The sequence below is a fragment of the Manacus candei genome, unplaced genomic scaffold (assembly GCF_025592945.1).
Source record: "Manacus candei isolate 608988 ecotype Guabito, Panama unplaced genomic scaffold, ASM2559294v1 h1tg000005l, whole genome shotgun sequence".
Lineage (NCBI taxonomy): Eukaryota > Metazoa > Chordata > Aves > Passeriformes > Pipridae > Manacus > Manacus candei.
The window spans coordinates 14,282,692-14,298,508 of NW_026138053.1; the positions used below are offsets into that span (position 1 = coordinate 14,282,692).

A 15,817-nucleotide genomic window follows, 5' to 3' on the forward strand; every position below is an offset into this window, starting at 1 on the left:
TGATGCAAAGGCACAGAGGAAGGTGTTTTATATGTGATACCCAAGAGGTTTAACATCTTTTTTCTTTTGCTTTAGAAAGCAGCATATAAAATATATGTAGCTTTAGGCCAGTTTTGGGAAGAGGTACAATAAGTAGTCTGGGCACAGAGATAGAGTTAGGGAATGGCCCATATGCTGGAAGTCCTTTAAGCATACCAAGTTGATATATTTTTAAACAGTCCCCTTCTCTTAATGAAAGGATAGGCTTGATTAAGGTCTCTCTCTCTTTATGCCATGGGAGTCTATGCAAAAGCTACATTGCTGAAAAGCAACCAAAACATACATTTTACTAGAATCATATTTCATGATTTGATGAAAAGAGATGAATACTGGAAAACAGTAGGAGAAACAAAGCAAAACTGTAGCTCCAAGCATACCTTTATCTTGCAACACTAGAGTGGCAAACAGATCAAAGGAAGCACTTAAATCCAAGCAGTAACATTATTACATTGAATTTAAAATACAAATAAAAGAATGTCCCACTGGAACTTCTAAAGCATCATATTTAAAAATCATAATCACTATTTGTAACAGAAGTGTTAAACAAAAAAGAACTAAAAAAAATCCTAAGAGTGTATATATATGAGATTTAACTTTTACACTTCTTGCCTCTTTCTTGGACTTTCTAGACATTTCATTTCAAGGTTTTCCCTTAACGGTATTAAAACATGGTTTAAAACTCTGAAATTCTCAAGTTATCATAACATTTTATGGAAAACATGACATTGAGAATAAATTGTAATCTCTAGGAAATGCACTGAATTTTTGCCCTAAATGCAAATAACAAACATAAATTTGCTTGTAGGATATGACAAGCTGCAACCATCCTTTCATATTTATATTGATACCAATTAGCAGTTTCTGTACTACAAGTTAGGTAGATGTAGATGAACTTTACAGATATTTCACAATGTCACTACAGGTAATCGCATTTTCATCAAATGACCTAAAGTACGAGTGTGATAATCTTACAGGGTAAGGATATGATGATAACTCCTCCTAGTGGAAACACATCTGACACAACAAAAGTCATAAAAATACAGATTTCCTAGGTATCACACTAGGTTTTTGCTGGTACTAGTTAGCTTCGCATTTTTTCTACCCTTTACTGATTTAAACTAGTCTCATCCAACTTTTCAGTACTATAGAAAAACATCTATGGGCTTTTAAGGAAGATGAAAATCATTTCACTTAAAAGCTTGCTGTTACACTGGCATAACATGGTTTATTTAGACACATAGATGAGAACCAGGTTTCAAATTAATCTAAAGCAAACTTTTACTGCAGGATTACATGTCACCACCGCCTCTTAAAACTTTGTGTGAGACTGCTGTGATGTAAAGTAACTTACATTTATCATGAACAATGAAGTTCTGCTGATTTACTGGTGCAGCTCTCTGTGGCTCCTTTTTGTTTCCACTTTCACTCATACTTCGTTTCTACTGTGCCAGGAATGATTTCCATGTGAATGAATCCCCTACATTTATCTGAATAGACTACTCTGTTCAATCAATTCCATCTCCAAGGCTCAAACTGTCACAGACATTACACATGCTGTTCAGCCTGAACCCAGAGGAGTGGATTTTACAAGAATAGCTCAGAGCAGACAGAGTTAGTAGGGATATGCAGAATCATGTAATATGCTGAACAGACTATCAATACTTTCATTCATTTATTTTAGTCCCTGATTTGTTTCACATTTCCTTGTTCAACTTGTTTTAAGCTATTATACTCAAAATATTTTTGGTAAAATTTTGACAAATTGCTGTGAAGGACGTAAGGATACCAAATTCTTTGAAAAGAAACCCTTAGCATAAATTTTGTTGGCAATCTAGTTACTGAAGTGATACTTCTGACATGGATTTTTACGTCAATCCAACATTTAGCAAATCTGTTGCAGACTACAGAGAAACAAATACACAACATTACTCAACTAGTATATGCTGTTCTGGCCAATGTTTATGTAAAGATAAATAGTCTACAAAGTACTGATCAGGACTTAAATACGTACTAACTCAGCAACCACACAGCAGATTTTCATTCCAGACATTTCACAAATAATACCACAAACACTGAGCTCCTTTATCCTTATGTCAGACTTCAAATCAGGTATTTTCAGTTGGTGGGTAGTCAATAATTATCACCAGTAGCTTACTAGAAACAATTAAGACAGTGGTTCATCATTCTTTATGTGCTGCTTATGAAAGGCATAGACTAACCACCCTTTATTTACTTTCCTTACGTACAGGAGCGCAACTTTCTCCATTTCATAACATCAATATGTTTTTAATTATTAAGCCAAAACTCAAAACCAGGATGAACTACCAGCAGCTGTGGTGACATGCTGAGGTAATAAATATCCCTGTATACTTCTATAAGCATAAGCTTGTCCTAGGAAGGGACTAATACACTGTTGGTCCGATTAAAGCAAACGTTCTTGCATTTCACTTGCAGTGGGGATGTGGCACAAAGCTGCTCCACCAGTACAAATTAGTTCAAAGAATTCTGAAAGTGTCACTTTGCTCTTGCAGATTTCAACAATACCTGACCCAGCATATTCCCTAACTCCATCACTATACCCAGACTACTTTGTTCATTCTCCCACAACTGGTCTAGAGTTAAAATGAAGTGTACTGTGCATGTTTTTTTGATTCACAGAAATGGTTAATGTTTGTGCTTAATGCAGGTGATGTGACAGCAATCAGGTGATCAAATACTAACAAACCTAGCATGTCCCCAAAAAAGACGAATCCAAATCTCCAAATACATTCAGTACATGCAACTTAGCAGATATTTTGAAGGCTAGGGCTCATTGTAACAGTATTTATGGGATCAGACTCTAGTTAAATAAATAAATAGAACTAAGATAATAAAACACTTCAACAGAAAGTGTTGATCACTACAGTCTAGTAAGTTTTTCCTTTTTCTGTATGTCTGTGTGATCTTTTGTAGCTAGATGGGAGTTCATCCTACCTGCACATGAAGCCAATCACAAGCAGCATGTTAGTTCAGTGCTGAACTTGAGCCAGAATACACTGTTGAAAAGACACCACAGCTGCTTCTCAGCTTGAACAGCCAGATAGTAACAGATTGTAAATACATATGCCATATAACCAGAAATCTGGTTAAAACTAGCATGATAAGCTCTCCATGGGGAGAGGAGATCAAGAGAAAATGAAGTATCAGCTGTGATTCCATGCTAAAATTTTACTGTGGACTGATCCAACTTAAAACATACTAGTCCTGCTCCTTTTAAGTCCTCAGCCATAGCAACCCAGAAGTTCCTCACCTCCATTGCAACAAGTCTACCGTTTGTGTGGTAAAATGCTAAACTGGATATATGGAATGGTGCTAATTTTACTCAACAAACAAAACTGAACCATGCCCCTGCAGAGTGTGCATTTTTGAAAAATGTGCAGATCCAGGACCACTCAGAGAACCTGTCTCAAGTTCTTTAACTATTAGTTACTACTGCGATAGGTTTCTGAAATGTTTTATCATTTAGTATATTCCTCTTCATCTCTTCTGCCCTTCAGAATGGGAAGCAAATGGTAGGACTGCCACATGTTTTTTTTTAATAAGGCTGCTCATAGACACAGAACTCCTGAATCAGGCTCCACAATTACTTCCCACTCTTTGCCTCTCACTCCTCCCCATTAGTCGGGTAGTTCAAACCACAGTCATGCCTGGTACATTTTTCTATCCATTTTTGTTGATGTTTATTTTACAAAGAAGTGATAAGAACTGTTTAGAGGTTTAGAGCAGAACACAACATGCTAGTTGCTACCTCCAGATATACTTCAAAAAGCTGCATAATAAGCAATAAGAATAAATTAACTTTGAAATAAAAATAATTTAGTTGGAAATTCAACACCCTCAGAAAGTAAAATCCCTCACTGATTTGTTTCTTTTTAATCAACTGATAATTACAAAGGAAAAGAAAAAAGTGCATTTCCTGAAGATGATCAATAATCATAGAATCATTTGGTTGGAAAAGACCTTTAAGATCGTCAAGACCAAATAAGCAGGTTAACTAAAATAAACTATTATATTCAGTGAGAATAATTCTGTAAGGCACTGGCACAAAGTTGGGAGAAATGAAGTTTTGATATAAATTCTGTTTTAATTTTAGATTGATGTTCTCACTGTTTTCTAAACTGAATGTCCTTGCATACATGACAGTTAGGGCTAGAACTCGGAATGCTACAGAACTTGCACCGAGACAACTAGCGATAAAAAAAAAAGTCTGAGTATCATTATAACTTGGGCTAAAAATTGCAACATTTAAGAAGCTGCTTTATGTGGGGCTCAGCCATAAAGGGCAAGATGGGTCATAATCTCATCAACCTTCTTAGTAAGTCAGTCTGCCTGTAGGAGTCAGACAGATCCTTTACTTACATCTGATCATATGTGCAAAAAAGCAATAGCTTGTTTCTGTGCTACACTGTTGGACCCAAACTGCTAGTGAGCTGAAATGTTAAAATACTTGGGTTCTAGCTGGAGAAAACACTAGTAGCAAGTCAGGAATTTCTTTGAATCAACTGAGTTTACATACAAAAATGCTACCAGTCATACTTTTGTGAATGCAGGGCAAGTCTCATAAAAAACAAAGAACTATTTCCTTTCCCTTTGAAGATATGGTACAAGCAGTGCCAGGAATCCTAGAGCCAGATAAAAAACACCACGGGTAGATAACAGCCAGTCTAAACTTGCAATGCCAATTCAAATTTGTTCAGAGTATTTTTGATTAATTTTGTGGTAGCAAACTTAATTCTTTAACAAGTCTTTCTACACACCAGTTTTATTGGTATTTCTGCAGATAGCCCAAAGGATTTCTTTAAAGTCCCTTCCTGTTTCCCTCCTACTCTGGGATGCAGTGTTACTGCATTCAAGCCACGAACCACCCTTAAATGAAGGCGGCATTCTATTGATTTCTCAGTCATCACCACTGAACTTTTCTTACCTGCTGACTTCTGTACTACAGCATTCCTCATAACAAGCTTCTATCCACACTGTGCTGTGCACTGACCCCCTCCAACAGAAGGCTTTCCAGCTTTGCCTCACATATTCTGTAGCAATCTGCTCCAAAAACAGCACGAATGCAGAGACAGGATGATCCATACTACTGCAGTAAAGGACACCTTCAAGTAGAGCTTTGGTTCTCAAGTGCAACTTAGAGGAACTCAGCTGAGATTCAGAGCCAAGCAGATTGCTTCAGCCAAGCCCTTAATTTGCAGCAATATCTGAACACCTGTCCAGTGACACAGGTGTATCTTAGATTGGGTTAAAATCCTAACGCATTTCAGCTGAAGCACTGGGCTTCTATCTGTAGTATCACTTTGCCTTTGATTGTGCTGTCTGTAATCTTGCACTTACCAGATAAACTCATCTCAAATTTTATACTGTATCAAGTACAACCTGAAAGGAAAGCTTCAGTTCTTTTAAGCACTGGAGTTTAACTCCTTAAACTTTTCCTCTGACATTTGTCTGAAGCTTTATGTATTCTCATTAGAAGAGCAAAGGAAGGCAGAGGCAGCTCATTTACAACACTCTGCAGTAGTAACGAGAGTTCTGCTTTGATATATCTTCCTTCATTTAATACCCTACCTATTTCAAAGACATTCTAAGTGTTTACAACACAAAAAATAAATCTGCATGCAAAAGTTACACAGACTTGTACATCAGCAGCAGTATTCCAGAGCACAAAACTAAACCAGAACCTAGTTCATCTCCTGTCCTGCAGGGCTCGTTCAATACACAGGCTTTCAAAGTGAGCCTACATTAGGCTTGCTGCTGGAACAAGAGGGCAAGCAAGTTTCAAGACTGACAGCACTGCATTGTAAAACCTGCAGTTTATTAGCACAAGTATCCATGATAATTTTAAAAGTCACATTAACATTAACTGATAAATCTGGAAATTTGATGAAAGAAGTGCACTGCTCTGTAACACAGGAGTTATTGTACTAAAGTATGTTGTCGAGAGGACTATATTAAAGACTCTCAAGTACTGTGAGCTACAATATAAAGGGATATTTCCACAAGATATTTAACATTGTAAGGGAATTTTCAGCTCTCAGTTCTAATGACATGGCTGAGCATGGGTGTACAGAACTTGTACACAGAAAGACAGTGGAACACCTGTCAAGAACACTGCAATTATTGATGGTTCCCAAACTTCATGGGCAGAGTATATGGTTAGTTTCCTAAAGAGTTTTTGCTAATTATAATATTTTAAAATTTTATTGCAATTTTTCTGAAGTCTTTCTCTCTCAGTATAACTAAACATCTCTTTTATCTTCCTCCTCAGAAGGACTTCTCTAGAAGTGGAGTCTATGAAACTGTAAGAGGGAAAGTGAGAAGTTAATGGACAAGATGGCATGAGGAGGAAGATAAACAAATAGCTGAAAACCTGCAGTAAAGCATCATTAGAGAAAAAGCTGTCACACAAAAATTACTAGAATTTTCCTTGTTTGTTTTTTTTTACCCACCCTTACATGAGCAATAGTGCAGTTTCACTAGTGGAAGAGTCTGTAAACATGGTAATAACTCTAGAAGTAAATCAGCACTTGCCTAGATAATAGGTTTCCATTTCTTAAATTTAACAGGAGGTTAATAAATACAAATACTGTTACATAAACCAGTTCTTTACTACAAAAAATGTCTCACGTATTCCCACTTAAAACGTTTGAAATGGAATTTGTTCCTTACTCTGTTAACAAAATGTGCATCAGATTAGATGTCTACATGTATTTCTGAATCTGCTAAATGAACTTCACACACAAATCAATGTACTTACACTGTAAATACACAATGTAAAACAGAATCTATGTGCCATTTCAATGGTCACACTAAAATTCCCCCCACTTGGGTCTAATTAGTATTTTTAAAGGGAAACCTTTTATTAACTATGTATAAACTCTTGTGTCTTACATGTAGTGAACAAAAAAGCCATGATCTATTCCAAGGAAATTCCTATTTCCTTGACTTGGAAATCAAGACAGTTATACTTAATAACAGTATTTTTCTTCTTAAATGGTATCTGCCTGCATACAAAATGAGTACTTTATTTTTCTTTTGTTAAAACAAAATCAACCAACAAACACCCCACGTCCCCCAAAAAACCCAACCAAAACAATCCACAGTCCTTTTCAGTCTACTATATGTGCTTTTATGTCACTGTTATGACAACATATCAGCTAACCCCAATTTCAACTGTTTGAGGCAAGGACAATACAAAAAAAACCCCAGCTAAACTGAAAAAAGAAAGTGTATGGAGGAAGCAAAATAAAGTTATTAAAAATAGAGGTATTTTTTCCCATTCCAAGATACAAAATGTTTATGACTGAGAGCTCTGAAAGCACAACCATACAATATCCAGTAAATATCAGCTATTCTTCAGAACCACTCAGCCTCTATGGACTCTCCAAAACTACCACTAGCTTCTATAGCTGAAAAAATAGTCATGCAATGGGGAACTGCTACAGCTTAATGATGGGGGGATTAGAATTGAAAGTGAGAGCACTAGACATTCTTTTCTAGCAACATAGTTCAAATCCCAAGCGAGACAGTAGGATAAATGAGCCAGAGGGCCTTCATTCATTCTCCAGCAAACAACACACCACAAAAGATCCATACATTATGCCAGGAAAATACTCAGCAATAATGAGAAGCCTTGGAAACAGAAATTCTTGACACAGAGTCTGGTTGAAGGTCACTGCTCTAACACTGCACAGTTCACTTAATTTGCATTTCATGTATTGATATGTAAAGGAATTTCTGATCTTTTAGTTCCTGCAAATGATGGAGACAAATACTAATCTTTTTAATTTCATAGCTTGGTGGAAGGGTAAAAAAATAAATATTATTGAAGGAGCTACTAAAACTATATAGACAAACTATTTCCTAATTTCTGTATAAAGGAAAACAGTTAGATTTAAAGTTTTCAGTTTTCACACCAGAACTTCCCCATAAATTATTAATACTACATCCAATTTGCTTGTTAAGATCCTGGTTAATAGCTTCAGAAAATTCCTGGTAGCTAATTAAACATGGTGAACCGATATTTACTGATTTTCTAACCCCCTCCTTGACTTCAAAACAAACCTACGCTACATTGATTTTTTTTATTTCATCATGCTTGAATCAAATGAGATTAGACACAGTTAAGAAAGCAGCACTAATCTGAAGACACTACTCCATCAAATAAAGTGTCAGGCCTTTCATTAAAAATATAGAGAAAAGACTCCAACAGTGACTAGACTATTTTCCTTTTTTTCAGAAACCCTTTTATATGACAAAAAGAATTCTTAGCCTGGCATCTAATTATAATTCAAATCATATAATCCACTGGAAAGGGTTACGCAATCCTTGCACAATTTGGAAGTGTACTTTACTGCAGGAACCAATAATGCACTTAGATATGTGTCTTCAATCCAACAAATCAGATATGTAAGAGTCCAAACACTGGCACTGGTGATTGCAATCAGCTGCTGGGACAGAAAGAAAACGTTATGGGCATGAAATGAATGGTTGCTTCCAAGAATTTTAGACTTAGCAGTTTATTATTTGAACACAGTCTATTACTGAGTGTGACCAAAGAAGAAGACACCAGGAAGGAAGCATTTACTCTTTTTCGAGCACTTGAGGGAATGCACAAGCAGGCGGCAGATACTGATCTGTCCACCAGTATAATGATTGTAAACTGCTGCATGATTTTCTTGGTCTCAGTTCTGACAAATACTGTCTGACAGTATTCTTTAGCCAGATACATAACCAACTTCAGAAATACACTGTGGTGGTTCAGCAGTAGGGACTATAAGGTACGGTATGCTTTATCTTTTGAAAGCAAAAACCACCTAAATATGTAATTCAGTCAGAGTATCTTATAATTTTGCCATCCAAGCAACAAATGCACATCATCTTATTTCTTGAAGTCAAATTTCTAAGCTCATAAAATGCAACTGCCAAGTACATGCACTTGGTTCCCCTTGTGTTGTACCGTGAGGAAATGAGCTTGAAGAGAGGGACACACATAGACCCTAAAAGCTTCAGCCTAGACAAAAACATCACATAAATAAGGGAATTATAAAATTAATTGCACCATGAGGTCTTGCCCAAGAGTGATTAATGCATTTCAAAGTTCTTACTAACTTCTTCCTTTGCTGCCAGCATGGCATATATAAATAGAAACCAATCTCTGACCCCTGCACGGAGAACTAAGGCCAGGACAAGCAAGACAAGAACATGACACAAATTACATGAATTGCTGTTGTAGCTAAGTAAAGTTTATCTGCATACTTAAAAATCTTTCTTTGACACTGCTAGCTGCTGGTGAGAGGAATGTGCTGCTGCCATTGTAAGGAAACCTAGAACCAGGGGTATGCTGGTGTTACAGTATCACAGTGGTGAATATGCAAACAAGAAAAGGCTGGGAAAGATCCAAACATCAATGTTTAGAAAAGGTATATTATGTATATATCACTATTTTACCAGGAAATTGAGAATACTGTATTGCATTTTGGCACCCTCTGGTGTTGAGTTAAAATTTTGAGCAAAAATCCACTCTAACATTACTAACTGTGAAGACACTCCGGATGTCCATAAAGAACAGGATCCTATTATTCTAAACCACAAAATTTGTGCTATAAAACCAAGAAAGAAGCACCAGAACCCAATCCATGTTACTCAATAGCAAGAAACATTTGCATGAATATCTAAGAAAATCCTTGTATTTTTGATACAGTTTGGTAAAAAAGTTACTTCTTAAATATCTCTTAAAAGGTTCATTGTTTTCAGTTATATATTACGCTAAAGTTAAGATCTTTACTACTGCAATATTAAAACAAAACCCTCTTTAGTATGGCTCACCGCATCATCCCTCACAAAGAAGTTGGTGCTTTTGCCATGACTGCAACATTTTTCCAAGAGCAGAAACAAGTACAGTCATGTGAAATGAGCTCTAAGCACTACTGCTGTAAAAGTAGGAAAGCAGACATTACACTGACTGGGTATTACAGCTGCTGTTTTCCTAAGCCTTTTCTACCACACTCCAGCAGCAGCAGATCACAGACATTTACATGCACACTTGTCTACGTAGCATGTTTCAAATCTTTTCAATCCCTGTGTTTCTCTCCCAAAGCCATGATGGCATCTTTTCATTTGATAATAAAGTTGACATAAAACTATCAATTACAAAACAAAAATGTATCCAATATATTCCTCCAGTATTTTTCCCCTCAAGATTCTCCCTTGTTTTTTCAAAGGTAACGGAAAAGATACGTTAAAATAACATTAATTTTCTTTCCCAAATAATTTAGACTGATAAATTGACAAAAAACTTATAAAGCAAATTCATATCTCTGAAAAAAATAAAATTGCCCTGAACATAATACAACATGAGAAGAAAGTTTCCTTGTATTACTAAACCTGCGAATAGCTAACAGATATTATTTTTAGGAAAAATAAAGACCATGTCAAATCTTAAAAATATTTCTTTCTCAAAATTTGACAATATTACAAAAAATATTTTAATCTAATTCTCTGTGGATTTGAGAATACCCCTCACTATTATATAATCACATTTATTTTAATTCAGAATTTTAAAAAGTATTACTAGCATATTGAGCAACAGCTGCCACAATTAAGATCCACGATTAGGATCTTTCCAGATTTTAAACCCACAAAAAGTTGGTTTGGAAACATCTGTTAGCACACCTAATTATTTGTTCCTAACCACCAAGCACTGTTCATAACAATAAGAACAGACATACAACAGTTCTTACCATAGAAGGAGGCTACCATGGTCTACTGTGTGCTCTTAGAATGCAAAAGCTTCCTGGCAAAAGACACACCTTGAGAAGCCCTGGGCCCAATCAGCAGTCAGACCTGCCCAGGAGGCTGCAGCTGATGAATCACAGTGACGAGAACCGAGCAGTGAGGTTGGGTTTTTTCCCCCCTAAATCAAGGAAAATCTGTATACTGTATTCAGTAACTTTTTTCACACCTTATTTTTAATTATTATTATTACTTTTCTACTAAGTGAAAAACGTGCCGCCTATTTGCCAATGAGCCATTAGGAAATAAGAAGTTCCTACTTTCAGCTGAGAGCTTTGCAGGCTACTTCTTAAAAAATATTTCCTATAAAAAAAAATTAAAAAATTTTACTTATAGCAGAGAGCTATCATGTCAGGAGTGTTAAAATCATGAGTTGAAAACTAATGATTTTGTCATTTATGTAAGTATGTTAAAGTTAAGCTATATATGGCTTGCAGGTGTAAATTTCCATACTGTATGTCACACAAGCTCTGCCAGCACAGAGACTGAAAAATAATCTGAATTTCTGATTTTACAAAGAAGCAAACTAGTACAGGCTGTTTGGGACTGATTTCATCATGTTCTACCATGGATTAGCTGCACGCTCATCCCAAACCCATTCTGCACTGCAAGAGTGAAGACTGAAAAAACAATCTCAAACCAAAGCCAAGCCCCCCCCCCAAAGTCTTATTAGCACTATCAACATTACTCTCATTTTCCATAGCCCAGGTCTTCATGTTTCTCCTTTACCCCTTCTTTTTTTCACCTGTACTCTCATTTTTCCAAGGATTGCAAAGTAACTCCTGTGCCAGATTTCCCTGTTCCGTTTCAACTCTGTGAAATTTTCTTGTCCAGCCTGCTTAGATACCATTTCTCACACTTTCACCAAATGCTGTTTCACTTTTCCCATTCTAATTAGTAACATAAAACATACGACTATCTCTAGCAGATAACTTCATTGCTGACAAACCCTCAGTCAAAAAACATAAGGCCTCTGTGTAATTAAGACCAACTACATAGCAATTAACACCAAATCCAAAGGCCTTTTGCCCCTCTGAACTACCTGTGAGCAGGACTAGCACTTGAAGGTAAATTAAGAAGCCACATTCCCACCTTTGGACATACAAAAGAATATCCTGTAATCACAACACTAACAAAAGCAAGTGATAATTTTGTAGCAATCCTATGGAATAAAGACCATTTGTATCAAAACCGATTGAAACCTCCCTGACATACTATCTGGGTGTAAATGTCTACCCTAATCTCTGTAATTTTGAATGGGAGCTGTGATGGCATTTCTTTTGGTTTTTTTTCAGACTGTTTTTCTGAATCTTAGTGGTTGCAAATTCAGATATTTACAAAATTAACTAGTCATATATTGCAATAATAACAACAAGAACATTATTTCTACAGTGGGTGCAGCAAAAAATAAGGGGTCTTGTTCTCAGGGATTCCTATGATTTACAGATAGCACTGACTCTGGAAGCTGCTTGTTTCACTTTGTTGCAGAAATGACTGGTACCTATTACTACATTGAATAAACCAAGATAAACTTCTATAAAAGTATATCCCAATTCTGAACACAGGAAATTAATTTTTTAGGTTGTTAACTCAATGCTTACTGCCTGCCAGCATTTTGGAAATAAAACTAAACCCCCCTACAAGAACAAAGGGCATTCTTTTACTTCAATGCTAGAATTGAAGAAAATTCACTACTGATTTAGAGTGGCAGAGCTAACTCTGCACATTCATCACAAAGAAGCCTTTGTGTCTGCTCTGTCTGCACAGAAGACCCTTTGATGTGCAGCTTTTTGTTTCTTCATACTGTAACTTCTGCTGGGTGATAAGTTGCATTAATTCAATGACTGGGTATATGAGACAAAAATTGGAAGGAAGAATATAGAATATAGAATCCAGACTGTGCAAGGATTAGCTATAAAAATCACTTGCTAGTTCAATGTTCTTCCAATATGGCTGCTAAAAGAGAGAAAAAAGTTGTACTGATAGATTACAGAAGCATAAAATCTGAGAAAAGATGCTAGAAGCTAATTCTGTGTTAAGCTATAAAACATGAACAGAAGATTTCAAAGCAGAAAAGGCCCACTAAGGAAGCAAGAAATAGGTCTGCTAAGCAAAGTCCCAGTGTACACAAGCATAAAATTATGAAAATACTAATAAAATGTGATTTTTAATAAAAACAAAAAAGGGAGCTTTTAAGAATAGAATTTTAAAATATATTTAAAGGCATCATTTTGGATATTTTTGAAGGGTGTTCGACACAAATCTTACTCATTTCTAAAAAAAAAAATTGATGAAATTCATTCTCTGATAAAAAAACAGATCCAGTTAGCAACAGAAAACATTGAAATTGTCTTGAAACAGATTCTCATCTCTCTGGAAGTCCGACATACTCCACTTTTGGCAAGAGGCACTAGCTAGGACTTATCCAAATGTCCTGTTGCAGTGCTCTGAGAGATTCCATGTGACTGAATAGGTTTGGCACTATTAGGGAGCAGTCTTGAAATAAATGTTTGTCAAGTGTTTGCCACTTCAAACCAACCCACCAGCCAACCCATCTGTATGTGTGATTACTGACACTGATTTCTCTAAGTGTTGAGGATTTCCTGCCAGCTGTTAATTCTCCAATTATTTTTAATGAAAACAGTCAGCAGTAATATCACAAAGGACATAAATGTGAATTAAGGATGAAAAGCACCTTGTAGCCATGACTTTCATTCTTCTGCAATATGAAGAAAGCACTGCTGACCATGACTGCAATAACCTGCATTTATTCAAAATGTTCCTTTGACCATCTGTCTGTACCATTGCAGTGAATGGCCTTCAAATGTATATATTCAAGAAGCAGGAAAAACAGGGGGGAAAAATCCCTCACAAAAACGGAATCACTGTAGACACCTGGCTTTATGTACTTTGCTTTCCAAAAGAAGATATTGGAAGGAATCTGAGTGATACCATTCTAACAAGTTCCTTCACCAATTGTATCACCACAGAGAACAATCACTAAGACCCATGGACTGTATACCAGATATATAAAAATTACTATGAAAAAAAATTACTTATGGAACATGAGGAAAGGACTTCAAACTTTTCCACCAAAAGACTGTATTCATCTCAGAGCTGGCTTTGCAGCAGCTGCTCTGTTAATAGAGCTACACGGAATTAACATTATAATCCCTTGTAGAAGTGATTTGGCATGACTGCTCATGTCTCCCCAAGTCAGCAAGGCACTGCCCTGGGGAATGACTCCTATCTACTCAAATATACTCAATAGGACAGAACATGCATTAGTCCAACAACAGCCACAAATAAGATAATTGGAAGAGGTTCTCAACAGCAGTCTGCCTGCTGGCAGCCTGGCAAACAAGGACAGGTAATTTTCCAGTCCCCTGATAGTCACATGGCAATTACAGCCCCCACTGAGGAAAAGGCAGAGATGCAGAAGCATCTACAATGCGAAGCATTTATCTTCATGTTAAGGAAATAAATTTTAAAAAAATCAAATTGTAAATTACCAAAAGAAACTCTCCCTGAGAGTGTTATTTTCAGTATCCTCAGACCTTGTGCATCCAAGCATTTTCCTACCAGTTTGAAGAGTGCTTTCTCTTGCTGCACTACACCAGTGAATTGTTACAGCAGTAGGGTTGGACTAATCCCACTTCAGGAGAGAGAGAAGGAAAAGAACCTGAAATACACAGACTATGTAACGCGTGTATGTAAGACTGTTCAGGTGATATAAATAGTCTTAGACAGCCTCTTTGCCTGCAGCATTCTTTGACCTCTTGCTTTCAACGAATGTATTAATTAAAATTCTTAGAGGAAGATGATGGTACTCCCAAAAACATTTGTGGAAGCTCTGCAAATTTGAAAATTTCCTTTTAATAAATTTTTAAGCTCAAATCTTACCAAAAGTAATTGGATATACAGTACATAGCACTATAGTACATTAACAGAAGTTAATGTTGAAACCCAAGTTGTAAAAAGTCTCTCGAAGAACACTTCAATTTCATCAATAATTTCTAGATTTTTTTCAATAGAAGAGTGTTATATGACAGTGCTGGTTTTGGCCTGCCATTGATGCACTTGCTGTCCTGTGTCAAGGTATTCCTATCTCAATTTCTCCTCCTATTTAAAAAGTAGCAAAATGGCACCTGGTTGAGCTCAGTAAAATTTCTCTAAGTGCCAATAACTAAAACCAGCATAACTGTATTCCAAGAAACTTCTGCTCCCTGAAACAGACCATAAAATTGAAAAGCCAGTTTGCAACAGAAGTGGACTTCAGACATCCCCAGAAGAGGGAAAGTCCAAAGGACGGATCCAGATCCAGGCACCAGCAAAGGTTAATCAGATCCATCGGTGTTGCCTAACACATCACATTTTGTGGGTTCATGATCCAAGAGCCGTCCTGTTTCTCATGCAGCAGCTCCATCTGCTGTCCAAACGCAAAGGTGGACTTTGCATTGGGACTACATTTACAGACTAAAAAAGCAAAATGACTTGAATAATTTGAAATATTTCTGAAAAATTTCCAAACACTGCCCCAGTCAGTCCTCCTGCATGAATGGAAACAACAGCCTTTACCTAACGTTATAAACCAACTAACCAAAACGAAAACATGAGAGGAAGTAAGAATCACGTGTCACCATTCTTCACTCTTACAGCTTCAGAACCAGTCTTCTGACAGCAAACTCTGATTCTTCACCAGCTGCTATCCAAAGGTACCACGTTACCAGATCACACTGGTGAGGTACCGACCTTCGCCCCACAATACACATACCCAGGTATTCACAAACTACAAGATGTTTACGGTGATTCTAGTTACTTACAAGTGGTTTATTTGTGTTGCACAAACATTAATTTAAGCTTATTACTCTGAAGATCAGCCCAGTTCTTAAAAATGAGATTTCTGGGTTTTATGCAGTATGGGGGTCTGAGGACTCAAAATTTC

The 15,817-nt window shown here is 36.6% G+C and overlaps 1 protein-coding gene across 4 annotated transcripts in view; it reads right to left on the bottom strand.

The window, feature by feature from the left end:
• BCAR3 (BCAR3 adaptor protein, NSP family member) overlaps positions 1–15,817 on the bottom strand; it is a 96,808-nt gene that overhangs the window by 73,558 nt on the left and 7,433 nt on the right. The window contains exon 1 of one of the 4 annotated variants that reach the window (XM_051799038.1): positions 10,821–11,003. The exons of 2 other annotated variants lie outside the window; for them this stretch is intronic. The gene's annotated coding sequence lies outside the window, so the exon portion shown is untranslated. Of the gene's footprint in view, positions 1–10,820; positions 11,004–15,817 lie in introns of those variants that run through there. One more of the 4 variants, XM_051799058.1, reaches the window with a different exon arrangement.